Below are 13,333 nucleotides of genomic sequence, written 5' to 3' on the forward strand. Positions count from 1 at the left end.
AGTAGTACAGCAGCATGTACTAGGTACATGCATGCATATCGACAGTGTACAGTCGCGGTGCGTTGTATGCTAAAGCACTAGACACGCAAAATGTATCGCGAAAAGATAAATACAAAGACCCTCATCGAAACCGGTGGCGGAGCTCGCCCCCTCCTGTATCGCCTAGTCCCAGCAGCCCCAGCCAGCAGAGAGCTTCAACATGATCTCGTTTTGATGAACCTGTTACCGCTGCACTGCCACTGTGTTGTCGGCCGTTGCGTTTTTTTTAGTCGATTGACGCTGACCAGCATCACCTGCTTATATGTACCAACGAACAGCAACAGCTCGCTTCGCCAGCCAGCCAGTCAGTGTTATGAATGATCTAGCTCTAGCTCTCCACATGTATCGTATATGTATCGCGCAACGCACACGACACGACGGTATACAAAACACGTTGGCTTTGCGCGATGCAATTAAATTCAGCCTCGATCGAAAAATGATCGAGCGTTTCGAAGAGTTTTGCGGAGGAGATCAGCTTCGGTTAGTTTTTTTTTTCTATCTGTTTCGTGCTGAATGAAGCCGGAATAAATACAACAATGATTAGAAGAAAAAAAAATCGTCAAACTTTTGCAGCGATCTGCGCGGGGATGTTTGCAGTGGGTCAAGGTGGTGCGGAAAACTTCCGGAACGGACCGGGTTCCGTTGAATATTTGGGATTTTTTTGTGACCCACCGCCACCACTAACCCACACACCAGAAAGCCCCCTCGATAGTGAGCCCATACAGCCGAAGCGGAAGACGAAAACTAGAGCATGCTGACGGTGACGGGCTCGAAAAACGGTCTAGAAACTTTTAGGAAAATCACTTTACTTCCTTGGGCATAGAGTATCTTCGTGCCTGCCAGACATTCAAAATGATCACGGACTGACAGGGGAAGCTCTTATTGAATAACTGTCGAAGTGCTTATTGAACACTAAGCTGAGAAATACCCAAGTAATAATGAAAGCTGAATAACAGCTTATTCAGCTAAAATGTGTAAAATCAAGCACAAGACCGGTTTATTCAGCTGTTATACAGCAATGTTTAATAGGCAGGCTTTGTTCCAGATGATACGTTACATTAAGGAGAGAAAGATGATAAAGAGAAATCAGACAGATTGTGTTCAGACATTGGGAAACTTTTATGAAGCTTCTATTAAACACTCTCTAGTAGCACTCTTCTCTCGTTCAGAGTTTTTGCCAGAGATTATGAACGATGTGAAAGTTATGATTGAATTTTTAGAAGAAACCCTAATTACATGAGACGCTTCAGACATATAAGACATAAAGAAGCTCTAGGTGGAGCATCATCTGAAATTTACTTCGGAATTTCTTAAGCAACTTAATAGGGATATTTGTATCCCTAAAAGATCTTATAGGGTACCGAGCCACTTGGGCAGTGGCTACTATTTTGGGCACTTTTATACTATAACTTAGTCAATTTAGAACGAATTAACTTGACATTTTGTAGACCACCAGATATTATATCTATCTCAATGAGTTCCAAAAATGTTGTCAATTGGTTCAGAATTGACTGAGTTATAACGGAAAGTGTCCAAAATAGAAGCCACTGCTCAAGTAGTTCGGTACTGTACATAAACTTTGGAAAATTATAGAAAAAGTTAGTTTGTGAATTTTCAAGCCAGTTATTTTAGGTTGAGAAGGCTTAAAAAGTATTTGAAGACGTGGGGAAAAGTTCGAGTGAAACAACAGTACGTTTTGAAGTTTTTGAGCTCAATTCAAATTGTTTCTTTGTTGTGCCAAGGTAGCTCAAAACCTTTATGGACGAAGATCTTCACAGCTAAGATTCCCACACATTTTTTTATGTGATTCCTTCAGAAATTTTTCTTAGTATTTACCCAGTAATCCACTCGAGATTCTTCCAAGAATTCTTGCTGGAGTTTCTCAAGCAAATCCTGCTGGGAATTCTTCAGGAATTCTTGTTGGACTTCTAAGAACAACAACTGAAAAAATCTGAAAAAAAAAAACGATGAATTCCTGAAAAATCTCTGTAGGACTATCTGATGGTGTCCTAGCAAGAATTTCTGCTGATGGTCCAAGAGAAACTTCTATAAGAATCATAAGAAAACCGGTGGAGAAAATTAAGAATTACAGGCAGGTTTTGTATAGGATTCCTTAGAGAAACCTCTAGGGCTATCTCAGTAAGAATTTCAAGAGAAATCCCATCAGAAACTTATGGAGGAATTCCAATAGAATTTCTCTAGAGATTTTCCATTGGATTCTTCTAAGAGTTACTCTTGGAATTTCTCTGCGGATTTCCCCAAGAGTTCAAGCAACACTCAGGGCCAGATCTAAAAGGGGAGGGGCAGGGCCCCGGGCCCCCACATTTAAGGGGCCCCTACAAAACCTTTTTTTGATTGCCAACATTCAATTTATTTTTCATATTGCTGAAGTACTGTTCGAAAATGAAGAAAAAAATTTGCTCACTCCTCCGAAGGGAACCCAATCGGCTCGGGCTCCGGGCCCTTACAATCCTTAATCCGGGCCTGAATACTCTAGGAATGCCCACTGGGATTGCTGCTGTAATTTCTGCTGGGATTTTTCAAAAAGTTCCTCCATAAATTACTCTTGAAATTTTCCTCAAAATGCCTGCTAGGCTCAAGAAATTCCTCATGTCATTCCTTTAGAGATTTTCTCATAGATTCCTCCAGTAATACCTCTTGGAATTGATCCAATTCCAATTCCTCTGGGATTACCTCTAGACATTGTTGTTGGGATTGCCCGAATTATTCTTACAATCACTGCTGTAACGTTTTAAGGTTTTTCAGGAGGTTTGAGAGGGGTTGTATCGACTCCACAGGCTCTCAGGTGAATTCCACGGTAGTTTCAGAGGCGTTCAAGAAGTTTTAAGATATTTCAGAGCGTTTCAGGAGGTTTAGGGAATCTTAAGGGTCTACACAGGTTTTCAGGCGAGTTTCATGGGGGTTTCAATGCGTTTGAAAACGATTAAGATCGTTTCAGGGCATTAAAGGAGGTTTCAGTGGGGTATTAGAGGTCTCCACTGGCCCTCAGGTAAGAGTTTTACGTGGGATTCAGAGGGTTTGAGAGGCGTTTCAGGGTGTTTTTAATTGCTGTAAAAGGAGTTTTAGGGGGATGGGTGACAAAACAACGAAAGACAATACGCCAAATGCCAAAACGTCGAATGCCAAAACGTCGAAAAGTGAAAGAATGGGGTTCCTTTAAGCTTGAGCTGAGCTCTATTTTTAGGCGACAATAAGAAGGGGAAGGATGTAATGATTGCAATCGTTTGTATCCACTTCAGATCAAATATACCTCAGCTTCTGCACATATTCATGCAGATGTCGGATGAGTGTTGGTGGGATATGGTAGACAGAGAGTTCACACATTGATGCGTAGATGCCAGGCGTAAAGTGAATTGAGTGTTTTATTATTCTAAAGATGTGCGGTACAGTACGCTTGATAACATAGCTCGTAGACGTTTTCTGATAGATTACCACTGTGTTTTGGAAGTAAGATGGAAAAAGGGCTTGTTTTCAACCCGTTTCTGGATCTAGCTATGGCTATGAACGGACATATACATGAGTTGTATATGTAGAGAGGAGGGAGAAAGTACATAGATGATACATAGTGGTATTAGAGGGAAAGAACATTCTGCATAATAGTCAGAAGCGGCAGCCACTAGCCCGCCAAGCCCGTCTGAATGAGGATCCTTTTTAAAACAATAAATAAATCACTATTTGCTTAGATACTCGTATTCGACGTTTTGGCATTCGACGGTTTGTCTATCGACGTTTTGTCGACCGTTTTAGGGGCCTTAATCGGCTCTAAGGGGGTTCAATGGAGTGCAATGGGATTTCGGAGGGCTTTTATAGCGTTGCAATACGTTTCAAGGTGTTTCGGGGCATTTCAGAGGTACTTATGGGTCTTTACTGGCTCTTAGGTGACTTCTTCGGGGGCTCAGGGGATTTCAGATGCGTTTCCAGGCATCCCATGGCATTTCAGCAGGTTTCAGTGAAGTCTCTGCAGGTATTGCATTGCAAACTCAGAGGAAATATCCTTGAGGATTCCTACCAGAAATGTCTAGAGAAATCTTAAAAGCAGATCTGGAGCAATCCCAGAAGTAGTCCGTAAAATAATCTCACGATGATTTTTAATTTTCTGGAGAAATCCATGAATAAACTACAACAGGAATTGCTGGATGAATCCTTGCAGAAATCTTTGGGGAAATCCTCTTGAAATATATCCCTAAGTATCTGATGAGATTCCTCCGAAAATTCTTGTTGGATTGATCCTGATTTTTTTTTTTTTCAAAGGATTCCTATACATTTTCTCACACACATTTTTACTGTGATACCTTCAAGTATTCCTCCAGAGATTTTTTCTAAGGCATTCTATAGAAGTTCCTCTAGCGATTCCTTCAGAGATTTGTTTAAGGAATCCGTCAGGAATTTCAGCAGATACTCCTACTAGAATTTCTCCAGAAATTCTTGCAGGAATTTCTCAAACATTTTCAGCAGGGATTTTTCTAGTATTTAATTGCTCTTGATAGTCCTCCAAGAACTCCTGGAGGATTTCCGAATGAATCTCAGCATCATTCCTGGAGCAATCCCAGCAAGAATTCCTGAAACAATCTTAAGTTGAAAAATTTCTGATATAATACTCGTAGAAATCCCGAAGGAACCTCAGCTAATCATTAGCATGGACAGCTTTTTCATTTTTTTACCTACTCTTCTGAATCAACCAGTGCTGTCATGCTAAAATCAGAGCTGGTTACCCAAGTTTTCAAAATAGCTGCGCCCCTTATGATGCTACGCCCCCATATAAATAATTCAAGCATTGCGCTCAATTTAACTATTTTGCTGTTCCCAAAATAAAGCAAACAAGACAATTTTCCCGCTCACAAAAAAGTGTTAGTCTTGGATGTTAAAATTGCGCTCATCTTATACCAAAAAAGGATAATAGATTTTTCAGTTCCCAAAATATAAAGTGGCTATCTCAGATTCGAAAACAGCTCTCATCGTTAATCAATAACAATGTGAAAATTCCTTCGCTTTTCAATGAGCTGCGATCTCAGTCGTAGAAATTCCCTCAAAATATATCATTAACAATGTAATATATGAAATTACGGATTTATATGATTTTGTTTGGACAAGTTCAATCATATTTGAAAAATAATAGTGTAATAGTTTCCAATTTATCAAATTTGTTGGTCGGAAAAAAATACATATCATAATTCAAAGATAAGTGGTGTAATAGCTGGAAACTTCATAAAATAAAAAAAAAACTAGTGGTGATATCAGATGAAAAACTTGCACTCATAATATCAAGTAAAATGTGACAAATTTTAATTCAATTTAATTCAATATACTAGAAAATTGCTCTCATCGCAAATTGATAAAAATGTGAGAATGTCTGTCTACCCATTTAAAATAAAGGATTTGCAATCTAAGATGATAAAATATCTTATCTAATTGAAAACATTGAGACAATTTTGAAGTACTTAAACAAAATAAACGAGTTTGAATGTTAGATGAGACCATTGCGCTCTTCATACATTAAAAACAGAACATTAATTTGTCGGCTCCCCAAAATAGAAGCGGCGATCGAGGCGGCGATCTTATATTCATAAAACTTCACTCATCGGATAGCCATATGAAACTTCGTCGCTCTTTATAATAAAAGAGTCGCGTACTTAGTTGGGAAAATGTTGCTGTCATATTAAATAGATAATTTGAAAATTGCGCTCATCAAACATGTAAAAATGTTCGCTCTCCTCATAATATTTAGCTTAGCTTAGCTTAGCTTAGACTGACTGCACATATCTATGGTTGCTACTCCGTGATTGACTCGGACCAATGACAGTTGCACAATGAATCAACTGAATAATTGACTGGGAGTGGTCAACATTCTCACTGTGCACGCTTCAGAGGCTCTCTTTAACAGTACAATAACGGCGCCGGCCACGTCCTTGCAGTCAGGTTGGAAGAGTGAAGGAATGTTAATAGCAACCTTTGTTATGTGAAAGTTGGCGTTTACCGCACGTCTCCACCAAAGGCTGCAGGAAGGAGTGATTGTTAGTTAGGAAAGGTATCGTTGGGTCAGGATTCACTTTGATAAGTAATATGACCTTTTGAGGTTGGAGCATGCCGTGCAGACTGCAGTGATGTTGTTCGCTTCACGCGGAAAGCAAACAACCAACCACCCTCGTCAGGTGGTTGCTCAATATTTACTACAAATGAAGCAACAAAATATGCAGACGGAAGTGCTATTGATCGCATCACGCGGAAAGCAAACAATCGGCCACCCACGTCAGGTGATCGTTTAATATTTACCATTGAAGACGCGACAACATATAAAAACTTATTGTTCACTCCGCGCGGAAAGCAAACAAACAGCCACACGCGTCAGCTGGACACTCAAGATTTACAACAAAAGACGTGACAAAACATGCAATCTGATGCGCTATTGCTCGCTTCACGCGGAAAGCAAACAATCGACCACCCACGAAAGGTGATCGCTCAATATTTATAACAATACATACAACAAATATACATGGACAAATACATAGAAAAACAGTATATCGTTAGGAGATTGCACAAAAAATGAAATTCAATAAATAGAAGAAATAATTTGTAAGATGCCATCCCGAACAGTTACAAAATGGAACAAAAATCCAAGTCGACACTCATGGTGACGAACTATACAAAATCAATGAAAAAGTATTTGAAGAGAGGACATTATATATATATGAATACAAACTATCACCAATGGTATAAAATTGAACTATTATAATAGTTGATATAGAATCCATAGAAAGAGAATAACAAGGAACAAACTCACCGGATAATCGCCTGCCATCAATCGAACTAAAAATGCGAAAGGAAAAAATAAATCGGAGCACCGAAGGCAACGCGCGCGCAAAATCGGCCTCCAGCTGCCGAGCCGTCACTACACACACTGACTGAAGCTGGATCTTCTTCCTCTGCCATCAACCGTGCCAAAAGCGCAAAAAGCAAAAGAAAACAAAAACAAAACTAAATTGAGGCACCGAAGGCAACGCGTGCGCAAAATCGGCCTCCAGCTACCGAGCCGTCACTACACACCTGTTCGCTCTCCTCATAATATTAAAAAAAAAAACTGAAAACTGAAACGATTTCTGTTAACTGGCCAAAAGAGAAAAAACTTTCGCTAACTTAGAAAAATTTGACCTACCCTAATACGTTAACTACTTTGAATTACCCTAATGAACTAGATGTAACTTGTTTTCCTTTCCAAGTAAACTTACACTACCACAACTATAGACAGCCTGTGTGTAACCCAGTCAGAACAGAAATAAAATGAGTCTATTGCAAACAGTAAAGCTGTTCGGGCGCGTTCTTTTGTTATTTCTCCCCGTCCGAATAATTCCCCGCGAGTTGGAAGTCCGCCATATTCGAAGTCCACTGCGAAACCCTCGAAGGCCGGTTCCCGAGATTTGGTCGGTTGTGAGCTGTGACCGGGACCGGAAAAAAATCTGGATTTTACATGGTCCTTCGGCTCGAATTTTCGGTTCGGTCGTTTTCCCGGTATGCAAAAGTGCAAATCCGTCCGACTCGTGTTACTGTGAAATTACGCCAAGGATTGGCTGACACCGACAAGGTGTAGTGAAATTGAATCCTCCACATAAAATTGTGCGAGAAACGGTGAAAAAAGTGCGAAAGTGGCTAAAAATCGACGAAATTCGGTCGATATCCGAAATTGCGCAGTGAAATTTCTCGAAGCGCCACCGAAAGAAAAGAGAAGTTCAAGGGCGGCCATCTTGTGCCGAGAAATTTCCACGAGATTCAGCCAGGTTTCAGAGTGTGTGAGTGAAGGAGATCCAACTTGGATCACGAAGTACAGTGCCAGTGTATTGTGGGGAAAGAAAGCAGAGAAGATACGGCACTTGTGAGTGTCTTTAGTGGTGGCTACCCCGACCACTGCGGCTGAGTGGTACAGGCCATCCAAGTGAGAAGAGAATAGTGCGCCGTTCAGTTGTTGCTGTGTATTCCCCACGCAGACCGAGGATTATTTGCGTGTATGCTACCTGCGCCGCTGCTATGTGCGTCGGCGAGAGCAGAGCAAAGAGCGAACTGCCGTTCGTTTGCTCGCGTTTCATTTTCTACGCTGTTCCCGAGGATTCTCTGCCAGCCAGCCACAACAGGGATCGACTGCTGCTGCCGTCATTGAGTGAGTACCTACGCTGCTTCTTTATCATTGCACACGACTCGCGTTGTGGTTCGTTAACCCGTGCCGTTGTCGTCGGCGTCGGTGAGGTACGACTGTTCGTCGTCTCGTTTAGTCGGTTCGGTTGGTCGAGCCTATTGCAGGCACGGAAAGAAATTCGTTTCGTTTCGACTATCGCGTTGAGCCACCGTAAAGACAATGATTAAGGTTGAGGGTGATAAGCAAGCAGATGTCCTGAGCAGGGTTCCTGATTTCCACTTTTTATCTTCTTCCACATTCGAAGACAGTCAGCAGCGAACGGTTGTCGCTTTAGTTCGTGTGTATGCTTGTCAGCGACGACAGCAAACTCCGGCGAACGGTGGAAAGCCACACTTGGAAATTACTCATTCGTCAACATTCGCATCGCAAGCGAATGCGATTCGTGAGTGATGCGATTGATATTGTGCATACGAATATTTGATGTTTTCGAATTATTTTCTTTGCTAATCTAGCATTTCAACAACAATACAGTAAAAATGTACAGGGGATACTCAAAATAACTGGGACAGGTAAAATTTTCACTTTTCAAAAAATGTTCAATTCGCTGTAAATTTTTGAAAAGGGCATCAAATATTCTCAAATTTTCACTGTAAGTTCATCAACTAGTTGTGGAGAATTCCCAGAAGAAATTCCTGGAGGAATCCTTGGAAGAATTTCTTGAGGATTAACTAAAAAAAATTCAAGAGAAATCCCTGGAGGAATTCCTGGACGAATCCCAGGAGGAATCCCTGGAGGTATTCCTGGAATAACGCCTATAAGAATTCCTGGGGGAATCCCTGGAGGAGTTCCTGTAGGAATTCCTGGAGGATTTCCTGAGAAATTCCTGGAGGAATACCTAGAGGTATTTCTGGAGGAAATTCTGGAGGAATCCCTGGAGGAAGCGCTAGATGAATTCCTGGAGGTATCCCTGGAGAAATCCCTGCAGGAATTCCTGGAGGAATACTTGGAAAAATTCCTGGAGGAACCCTGGAGAAATTCCTTAAGAAATCCCTGGAGAAATTCCTCGACGAATCGCTGGATTATTCCTGGAGGAATCCCTGGACGAATTCCTTGAAGAAACCTTGGAGGAACTCCTGGAGCAATCCCTAGAGAAAATCCAGTAAGTATTCCTGGAGGATTTCCTGAGGACTTCCTTGAGGATTTCCTGTAGGTATTTTTGGAGAAATTCCTGTAGGAATGCTTGAAGGAATCCCTGGAGGTATTTTTGAAAGAATTATGATAATTAGCTTTATTAAGGACAGGGCCCCTATAGCCACAGCTATAAAGGCGTGGGTATTCAGTATGACCAAGCTGAGGGTGACGGGTTCGATTCCCGGTCAGTCCAGGATCTTTTCGTAATGGAAATTTCCTTGGGCATAGAGTATCTTCGTGCCTGCCACACGATATACACGTTAGACTGGGTCAACAAAGTCGATTTTTTGGAACAAAGCTTTTTCGATTCCTTTTAGCGAGCAAAACAACTGTGCAAAATTTGGGAGCGATTAGTTGCTTCCCCGTATTCCGCATTGCGATTGAAATTTGTATAGAAATTAATATGGAAAAACGTGCTTTTTTGCATTTTTCTCATAAATTGAAATTTTTCGTCTAAAACAATCAAACTAATGACGTTGAAGTATAGCCTAGGATATGCCGAAAAACTTTGCCGAAGACCGCTAAGTGATCCGACACTTGTGAAAAAAATTATAACGTACAGATTGCCCGGTGGTGCTTAACATTTAACATGTAAAGGAATAACATCAATAATAAAATCTTAATTTTTGGCCTAAGTTACCAGGCGAATAACTTTTTTCACAAGCGTCGGATCACTTTGCGGTCTTCGGCAAAGTTTTTCGGCATATCCTAGGCTATATTTTACCGTCATTAGTTATATGGTATTAGGCAAAAGAATTCAACTTATGAGTAAAATGCAAAAAAGTACGTTTTCCCATACTAACTTCCATACAAATTTCAATTGCAATGCGGAATACGGGGACGCAACTAATCGCTCCCAAATTTTGCACAGTTGTTTTGGACGCACTTATAGATTGAAAAAGCTTTGTTCCGGGTTGAACCGATCAAATTTAAAGTTTCTCCATACAACGTTGACCCACTCTAATACACATGCACAATGGTCATTGGCAGAGGAAGCTCTCAGTTAATAACTGTGGAAGTTCTCATAGAACACTAAGCTGAGTAGCAGGCTTTGTCCCAGTTGGGACTTTACGCCAAGAAGAGGAGGAGCTTTATTAAGGAAATTTTCAGCCCTTGGCTGGTCGATCTCCGGTTTTTTTTGAAAGAATTCGTGCAGGATTTCTTGGAGGAAACCCTGGAGGAAGCTCTGGAGGAATTCCTGGAGGTATCCCTGGAGAAATTCATGAAAAAAAAACCTTGGAGGAATACTTGAAAAAAAAAACCCTAGAGAAATTCGTTAAGGAATCCCTGGAGAAAATCCTGGAGGAATCGATGGGTGTATTCCTGGAGAAATCCCTGGAGGAATTGCTTAAGGAAACTTTGGAGGAATTCCTGGATGAATTCCTTAAGGAGTCCTTGGAGGAATTCCTGGAGCAATCCCTGGAGAAATTCCTTGAGGAATCCCTGTAGGAATTAATGGAGGAATTTCTGGAAGATTCCCTAGAGAAATCCCTGGAGGAAATCCTGGAGGAATCCGTGACGAAATTCCTGGAGGAATCCTGGAAAAAATATTTAAAGAATCCCTGGAGAAATTCCTGGAAGAATCCCTGGGGAAATTCCTGGTGGAATTTCTTAAGGTATACTTGGAGGAATCCCTGGAGCAATTCCTGGAGGTATTTCTGGAGGATCCCCTGGAGGAGCCCTTGGCGAAATTCCTGGAGGCGCCCTGGAGGAATTCCTTAAGGAATCCCTGGAGAAACTCCTGGAGGAATCCCTGGAGAAATTCCTGGTGGAATTCTTGGAGGTATTCCTGGAGGAATCCTTCAGGTATCAGTAGGTCGGCTCCAGAGGCACGTTCTCCTCCATTTGGGAATTTCCTGAAGAATTCCTGGAGGAATCTCTGCAGGTATTTTTTAGAGGAATCCTTGCAGGAATCCCTGGAGCAAGCCCAGGAGGAATCCCTGGAGGTATTTTTTGAAGAATTTCTGGTGGAATCCCTGGGGGAATCCCTGGAGGAAGCCCAGGAGAAATCCCTGGAGGTTATTTTTGGAGGAATTCCTGGATGAATCCTTGGAGGAATCCCTAGAGAAAGCCCTGGGGGAATTCCTTGAGGAATCCCTGAAGGAGTTTCTGGAGGAATCCTTGCATGAATTTTTTGAGGAATCCCTGGAGAAATTGCTGGGGGAACCATTGAGAAATTCTTGGAGAAATCCCTGACGAAACTCCTGGAGGAATCTTTGGAGAAATTTCTTCCGGAATCTCTGTAGGAAATCCTGGAGGAATGCCTGGGGGAATTCCTGGAAGAATCCCAGGAGGAATCCCTGAAGGTATTTCTGGAGGATAGCCTGGAGGAATTCCTTCAGGAACCCCTTGAGGCATTCCTGGAGGAATGTCTGGAGAAATTCCTGGAAGAATCCTTGGCAAGGGCGTAGCCAGGGGGGGCAGGGGAGGGCCGTGACCCCCCCCCCCCCTGACCGAGCAACTATATTCTAACTTAACGGAGAAACATAGATGATCAGAGCTGTTTTTGACTAGTAAAAATAAAATTCTACTGCATCCTCGTATTTTTTTTTGATGTATGCAGGAATTCCTTCGGAAATTCTTGAAGGAATATCTTCGAAAATTCCTGAGGGTATTCCTTCGGAAATTCCTGAAGAAATTCCTTCGGAAATTCCTGAAGGATTCCTTCGGAAATTTCTGGAGCAATTCCTTCGGAAATTCCTGGAGGAATTCCTTCGGAAATTCCTTGGGGAGTTCCTTGGGAAAATCTTGGATGAATACCTTTGGAGATTCCTGGAGGAATTCTTTCAGAAATCCATAGAGAAATTCGTGAGGAAATCCTTAGGTAAATTCCTTACGAAATTCCTGGACAAAATAATCCCAAACTTCCTGGAGGAATGCTTTTGGAAATTCCTGGAGGAATTCCTTCGGAAAGAAGCTGGACGAATGTCATTGAAAATTTCTGGAGGAATTCCTTCGGAAAGTCCTGGAGGAATTCCTTCGGAAAGTCGTGGAGGATTTTTTTCGGAAATACTTTTTGGATTTTTTTTTGGAAATTCTTGCAGCAATCCTTCGGAAATTCCAGGAGGAATTCTTTCGGAAATTCCTGGAGGAATTCTTTCAGAAATTTAGGGAGGAATTCCTTCGGAAATTGCTGGACGAATTCCTTTGGAATTCCAGGAGGAATTCCTTTAGGATTTCCTGGAGGAATTCTTTCGGAAATTCCGGGAAGAATTCCTTCGGAAATCGCTGGAGGATTTTTTTCGGAAATTCCTGCAATAATTTCTTCGGCAATTACTTGAGGAATTCCTTCGGAAATTGCTGGACGAATTCTTTTGGAAATTCCTGGAGGATTTTTTTCGGAAATTCTTTTTAGATTTTTTTTTGAAATTCCTGGAGGAATACCGTCGGAAATTTCTAGCAGAATTCCTACGAAAAATCCTGAAGGAATTCTTTCGGAAATTCCGGGAGGAATTCCTTCGGAAATTGCTGGACGAATTCCTTTGGAGATTCACGGAGGAATTTATTCGGAAATTCCAGGAGAAATTCCTTTAGGAATTCCTGGAGGAATTCTTTCGCAAATTCCTGAAGGAATTCTATCGGAAATTGCTGGATGAATTCCATTGAAAATTCCTGGAGGAATTCCTTCCAAAATTCCTGGAGGAATCCCTTCGCAAAATCCTGGAAGAATTCCTTCGGAAATTTCTGGAGAAATTCCATCGGAAATTCCTGAAGGACTTCGTTCGGAAATTACAGGAGGAATTCAATCGAAAATTCTTTGGCGAGGCACTTCGAAAAATCTTGGATTAATACTTTCGGAAATTTCTGGAGGAATTCTTTCAGAAATTCCGGGAGGAATTCCTTCGGAAATTGCTGGACGAATTCCTTTGGAGGTTCTTGGAAAAATTCATTCGGAAATTCCAGAAGGAATTTCTTTAGGAATTCCTGGAGGAATTCTTTCAGAAATTCCGGGAGGAATTG

This window comes from Aedes albopictus, chromosome 1, assembly GCF_035046485.1.
Source record: "Aedes albopictus strain Foshan chromosome 1, AalbF5, whole genome shotgun sequence".
In the NCBI taxonomy this organism is placed as follows: domain Eukaryota; kingdom Metazoa; phylum Arthropoda; class Insecta; order Diptera; family Culicidae; genus Aedes; species Aedes albopictus.